The sequence below is a fragment of the Cyphomyrmex costatus genome, unplaced genomic scaffold (genome assembly GCF_001594065.2).
Source record: "Cyphomyrmex costatus isolate MS0001 unplaced genomic scaffold, Ccosl1.0 scaffold1559, whole genome shotgun sequence".
Taxonomy (NCBI): domain Eukaryota; kingdom Metazoa; phylum Arthropoda; class Insecta; order Hymenoptera; family Formicidae; genus Cyphomyrmex; species Cyphomyrmex costatus.
Window position 1 is genome coordinate 12,234 of NW_017275565.1, and position 6,800 is coordinate 19,033.

Consider the following 6,800-nt stretch of genomic DNA (forward strand, 5'->3'; position numbering starts at 1 on the left):
CATGTCTTCTCGTGGAAGACCACCAAGCGTAGAGAGACGCATTTTAATCGACACATTAATAAAATATAAGGACCACTTGATACATGATCAGAATGTTATTACTTCAAAAGTCGATACCATTTGGATAACAATATCAAAAGAACTGGAAAATCGAATAACGCCACTATCTTTATACACATTTGTTTCGTGCAATAGGTATAAATTAAGAGAGGAATTAAGTAGCTGTCCCTTTGTCTCTTCTTATCAGCAAGTGAATTTGGATAATACGGAACATCGTATTTCAGAGATATCCAGCGTTGTTCCTGCAAATGAATCAACAGTAAGTGAGTTCACGTTAAATAATTCTAATATGCCCGTAAATAATACGGATGGTGTATTGACATTTACGTTTACTATGGCAAAGGCTGATTTCAATGCCATGATAATTCGTAGAACATATCGGCGTAAAGAAAAAGGTAGACCTCCTTCGACGCGAGAATATACTATATTGCAACCCGGTACGTGGCAGCAAGTTTTTACAGAAAAAATTTGGGAGAGTGTAAAATTACCGTGTGGGTTTAATTTCAAACGACATAAGTTAATTAATGATGGAAAAACAGGATATGCATACGGTAGATGCAAATGTGGCTCATTAATAAGATGTATTATTAATAATACAAATGAGCAAATTACAGAAATAAGGTGTAAGTTTCTTGAAGGAGAAGGACGCTGTGGGAAACGTTATTTACGAAAGCCAATTAGACAAGCAGTTGTAAAGGAATTAGAAGGGAAAAGTATAATGCAATACAGAGTTGAAGTAGCAGAAAAGCTAATGCAAGACGGTGATGTTGAACCCCCACATTTATTTCATGCAAATGTCTTAAGTGTGGCTAAACATCAAATTAAACAAGAAAGTTACTTTGATAAAGATCCGATTAAAGCTTTAGGAATAATGCAATTGGGTTCATTGAAAAATATCATCCACAATGTTAGCCTAAATCCATTTTATATCCATTATTGGTCGAATTTTCAGTTGGATGTATACAGAAAATACACATCAGATGAAACTTCTTGTGTTTACATTGACGCAACAGGAAGCATTATCAAAAAAATTAAAAGATCTGATAAATCAAAAACAGGACCTATATTTTTATATAGTTGTGCAGCTAACTCACAGAAAAGTGGTCTTTTCCCTGTAACGCAAATGTTGTCTGAAAGACACACAACAAATACCATCCAGTATTGGCTGATGGAATGGATACGATCCGGCGCACCACAACCACGTGAAGTTGTATGTGATTTTTCCCGTGCATTATTGACAGCAGCGGTAAGAAGTTTTACTAATTATTTTACTCTCGAACAATACGCAGACGCCTGTAAAGGAGATAATTTACCTGATTGCTACATACGTATTGATGTAGCACATTTTATAAAAAAATATGCAAATTTTTTCAAAGATACACGTCCACGTATCAAAAAATTTTATTTACACATATTAGGACAACTAATTTTATGTAAAAACATTGAGAGTGCGGGTGATATTTTAAAAGGAATTTTAATTATTTCTCATAGTGAGACAGAGGGTGACACAGAAGAAGGTAAAAAAACATTGTGTGAAGAGTATAAAATAAAAATGAAAAATCTCATTACAGAAGATTGTGAAGATTTAAATATTGATAATGAAAGACAATGTAATGATAAAGAAGATGAAGAAGGAAGTAATATCAATAAATGGAGTCAATGGGCAACAATTATAAATAATGAAGTTAAAATGTTACTTGCTGATAATGAAGGAGACAGGGAAAATGCTCATTACATACCAAAATTAGCCGATTATCTCATGAGAGATATGAAACTGCTGCCTTTATGGTCATGCATATGCAGAGATAATTTTGGATATGGTAGGATTCCTGCCAGCAGTGCTTCAGTGGAAAGCGAGTTTAATACAATAAAAAATATTATGTTAAAGACAGAGAAAGTACCTATACGTGCGGACGAATTTGTGACAAAGCACGTAAATTTCATGAGCGGCCGCTTAAAGATTGCAAACGCAAAAACTCAAGACCTTGATTCAAGAGATACAAGAATAGAAGAAAATATTCATTTAAATCAAGATAATGAGATTATTAGAGAAAGTTTAAATGAAGATAATGAGATTATCAGGGAAAGTTTAGATGATGAAGATAATAATGAGATTACAAGAGATAATGTCAGAAACGAAAAAAAATCCAGCTTGTGCAAACGGGCACGAACCGACTGGTGGACATACGTGTTATGTACATATGCAAAAAACTCGTTCATGCCTTGGATGAATGTTCGATGCCCATTGGAGAAGAAGGATATGGACAAAAACGAATTTGTTTGGACTGCCACAATTTGAACAATGTTGAAAACATTGTCGCAATGAAGGTAGTTGAAGATTGGCGAGGGTTAGTTACAGCAAACACGCAGTCTAAAGGAAGATACTTATAAAAGGATAGTATAAGAAATTAATTTTTATTAAATAGTAACATACATAAGATACCAATTATAAAAAACGGAAATAACATGTCTGTAAAATCAATTAAAATTGGAAAGAATAATTATTCTCTAACAAATACTTGTGCATTCGATAGCATTTTGCAGTTATTTATTGCTGCTTATTTTGACACGCATACTATTAAAGATTTTGTAAGTAGCGTAACAAATTGTAAATTTTTCAAATTGATTAACGAAATGGTATCTCATGGTATAAGAAAATCATCGTATAGACTTCGTGGACGAGCGACAGGAATGATCAATGATCTTGACCTTCTTGAGGGTCAAGGTCAAGGTCAAGGTCACTCGGAAGTCATTTGAGGTTGACTGTGTAAAGCGAAACATTTACCCAGTAGGTTTCACTACTGTTAGAAATAACGCTTAATATCTCAAAAACTATAAGAGTCCACCACCTAGTTGTTAAGGCAAAGTTGCTCAGAATCATGACCTTGACAACATATGTCAAGGTCAAGGTCATCGGAGCTGGCTATAGTGCATAATTACCCAGATAAGCTTTGTGACGATCCGATAACAATAGCCTGCGTCTTACGAGTATTCAACGCAAGACACCATAGTCACGAGACCACTTAATAAGTTCAGCAATATCACTGTTAAGGCACTCTACAGCATTACGTATACGACTCAAAGGAGCCGACAAGTAAAACTGTGTATCATCTGCAAAGATGATGGTAGAATCACGACAATGACGCAATTTACTGAAGAGTGTATTGATAACTAATATAAAGAGAATAGGGCCAAGGCTAGTTCCTTGTGGTACACCCGATGTTGTTGATCTAAGTTCAGACCGCTGACCATCCATTCCCACTATCGAGTGCGTACGCTCCGATAAAAAGGAGTGCATCCAACGCAGTGCCGACTCCTCAAACCCAATGTCACGTAAGCACTTCAATATTACAGAATGGCCAAGGGTATCGAAGGCCTTCGAGAAGTCAAACAACACCAAAACAGTCAGGTATCCCCTATCAACGGCCAATCTAATGTCATCTAATAGACACAAGAGTGCAGTCTGCGTACTATGGTATCTGCGAAAACCACACTGCTTCGGATGTAATAATTGATTATTTTCCAAGAATTTCACAATCTGTTTAGTAACAAGAGAGTCCAAGACTTTCGACAAGTGTGGCGGATTAGTTACAGGACGAGTATCTGATGGAGTTTTGGGATTATTAGACTTTATCAAAGGAATAATAAATGCTGACTTCCATATCGATGGAAAAATACCAGTTGTTAGAAATGAGTTAAATAGATATGTCAGATATGGAGCAATAATAGAGAATGTGTTTTGTATATGAGTTAGGCGAATGTTATCGGGACTTAAACCACGTGATTTTGTAAGCAATGAGTGAAGAGTGGATTCAACTTCTTGGTGCAATAACATGGAAAACTGAAAGGAAGGATGCTGAGTTGGAAGAGGCCGTTGAAGAATGTTTGAGAAGGTCGAAATGTCACACGATGGATGAAAAGATGAAATGAGGGCGTAATGACGATTTAGGATAGAAGGCGAAAAATGATGGAGAGCAGACTGCGGGGCGTTTCCAGAGAGACCCATTCTTCGTAAGGATGACCATAGTTGGGTAGAATCTGTCTGTTGAAGCAAGATTTTAGAGAGGTATTCATTTTTGGCAGTTTTTATGGCATTCTTAACATCACGACGCATTATTCTATATTGGTCAAGGAGTCCTAAGTCACGTGTACGCTTCGCACGCGTAAAGATTTTATCCCTCTCTTTTATTTTTACTCGCAAATCAGGAGAAATCCAAGGAATTGAACGATGTACAATACGCCTAGACACAAAAGGTGCATGCTGATCTAAGGCGCCACTAATACTAGAATAGAAAGAGGAGACATTTTCTATAAGGAGGTTCGGGTCAGTATTAAATGCAATACCATCACTGTTAGCTACCACCACTTCAGGAAGGTTTAGGCGAAGTAAAGCACTCAGGTCATTTTTTAAGGCATTTAAATTGCAATTAGTGAAATTACGGTGAGTAACTAGCTGGGGATTTATATTAAGATTTTGGAGTTCATACCCTATAGAAATAAGACAATGACCACCAGCTACTGGTGAATTCGACTTCGAAAAATGTTTAATCCTATTCTCAGAATCAACAATTATAACATCAATATGTGATGAAAACAGGCCAGCATAATGCGTGGAGCCAAAAGGTACTGAATACAATGCAAAGTCACCTATAAGATTTTTAAGAAATTTAGATTCGAAGGAATTCGATAAGAGATTGCAGTTCAAATCACCGGTAATAATTATGTTTGTAAATGAAGGCATATATACATTTAATTTTGTAATAAATTCTCCAAATAAATAGCCTTCGGGACGACGATACATAATAATAAACAAAAGTTTTTGCGACGCAGGCCTAATTTCTAAAAATAGATACTCTGGATCATTTATATTAGTGTTCGGCGATCGTTCCAAAATTGTGTACGCAAGTTTTTTATGGAGGTAGCATGCTACGCCTCCACCTTGGACATATCGCGACTGATCGCTAGTTCGAAGTGCACGATCATGACGTATGAAATTGTAATTTTCAATCGCGACACATGACGAATCCATGTTAGGAGTAAGCCAAGTTTCAGTTAATGCTAGAATACTAGTCGAACTATTTGACAATTCCATTTCAACTTCACACACATGTGCACGCAGCGAATTCACATTTAAACACGAAACATTAATGCACGACAGCGAGTTTCTATCAAGTGAGGTCACAGCCGGCACAGAAACCATGCTATCAGACAGTCAGATAATTTTATTTAGATCTTGTTCCGTGGAAATCAGTATCTCACCAATACCACCATCCTTTCTAACAAAAATATTGCCATCCCGAACCCATACACGTTTATAGCCTGCTTGTTTCGCAGCCTCTCTGACCTTTTTAAGGAGAGCATACGTCGGTGTAGGGAGAAATTCATTTACAAATATGGTCCGATTGATCACAACATTATCAAGAATATCATAAAATAGATCGGAGGTATCTATTTTCCCTATCTTCCGTTTAGCATCTACAATAAAGTTTCGCACCTCAACCGATTTGAATTTCGCCTTGAGAGAGAAATATTCGTCTTGGCGAGATACACCTTGAGCCGTAGATGCACCAGTACGTTTATAATCAATTTTAGTTATAGATAATATATCAGAAAGAAGTCCAGGAAGCTTAAGGTGTGTTAACAAACGCAACAAAATATCTTTGTAAGAAATAGTGCATTTGTTCGGTATGCCAGTAATTATAATGTCCGCTGTCGGTCGCGCAAGAGCAAGAGCATATTTAATATAGGACATTTCCGCAGTTAGGGCATTACATACAGTAGTATTTTGCTGGACAATTGTTTTTAACGAAGACATTTCCTGCCTGATCACGGTTACGTCATTCTTCACAGCGCTCAATTCATTCCGCATGCTATTTACTTCAGCTCTAACGCCCGAAATCGCATCGAGTAATTGCTGAAATTGTGTCGAGTTACTCGCATCGAAAGTCATGTTCGAATGAAGGGAGCTACACTGAGTATGCAAAGCTAGTGGAGCGTCAGTTAAAGTGGGATTTGACAAAGGCGCGCAAATAAATGTGTCAGAGGAAGAACGAACAGGTAGTAAATTAGACGTAGCAGGGATGTCGACAGTATGATGGGAAGACGTAGGTACGAAGTGGGGTGAAGAACTCGCGGCTTCATACGAACCAGGTCCGTGATATTGCGAAGAGGCGCTCGATTCAACGACGTGAAGTGGGGATGGCTGCGACGTCAACAAATGTACTAGTGATTGTACACAACAGACACTATCCGATTTGCACTTAATATACGCCCGGGCACACGATGGATGATATGCCGAACCACAGACCTCACATTCGACTTTATCGACCACTTTTTTATAGCACTTAGCACAAATGCTATTAGCACCTAGTTGAGGCATTTATTTAGCATACCTCTAGTCTTAGGGAAAAATTTAAATTTAACAAACGATGATAGTCGACGACAACAGAAGATGGACATGTAGTGGTATGCTTCATGCGTCGAAACAGGCATGCGCAGTCGGTGTTCCCGTTGAAAATCATGGATCAGCACGTGTGCAACAAATCAGCAAGCAAATTTCCAATTTCAGATAAATTCACACAGGCAGGCCAGCACACTCCACTCGCACCAAGAAAACGGAGCAATACGTCAGACCCACGCTCCGTGAACCATCTAAAAAAACTCCTCGCTCAGAGAAGTAAGAAACCAGTGTGTGAGAGAGAGAGAGAGAGAGGGGGGGGGGGGGGGGGGGGGGAGGGAGA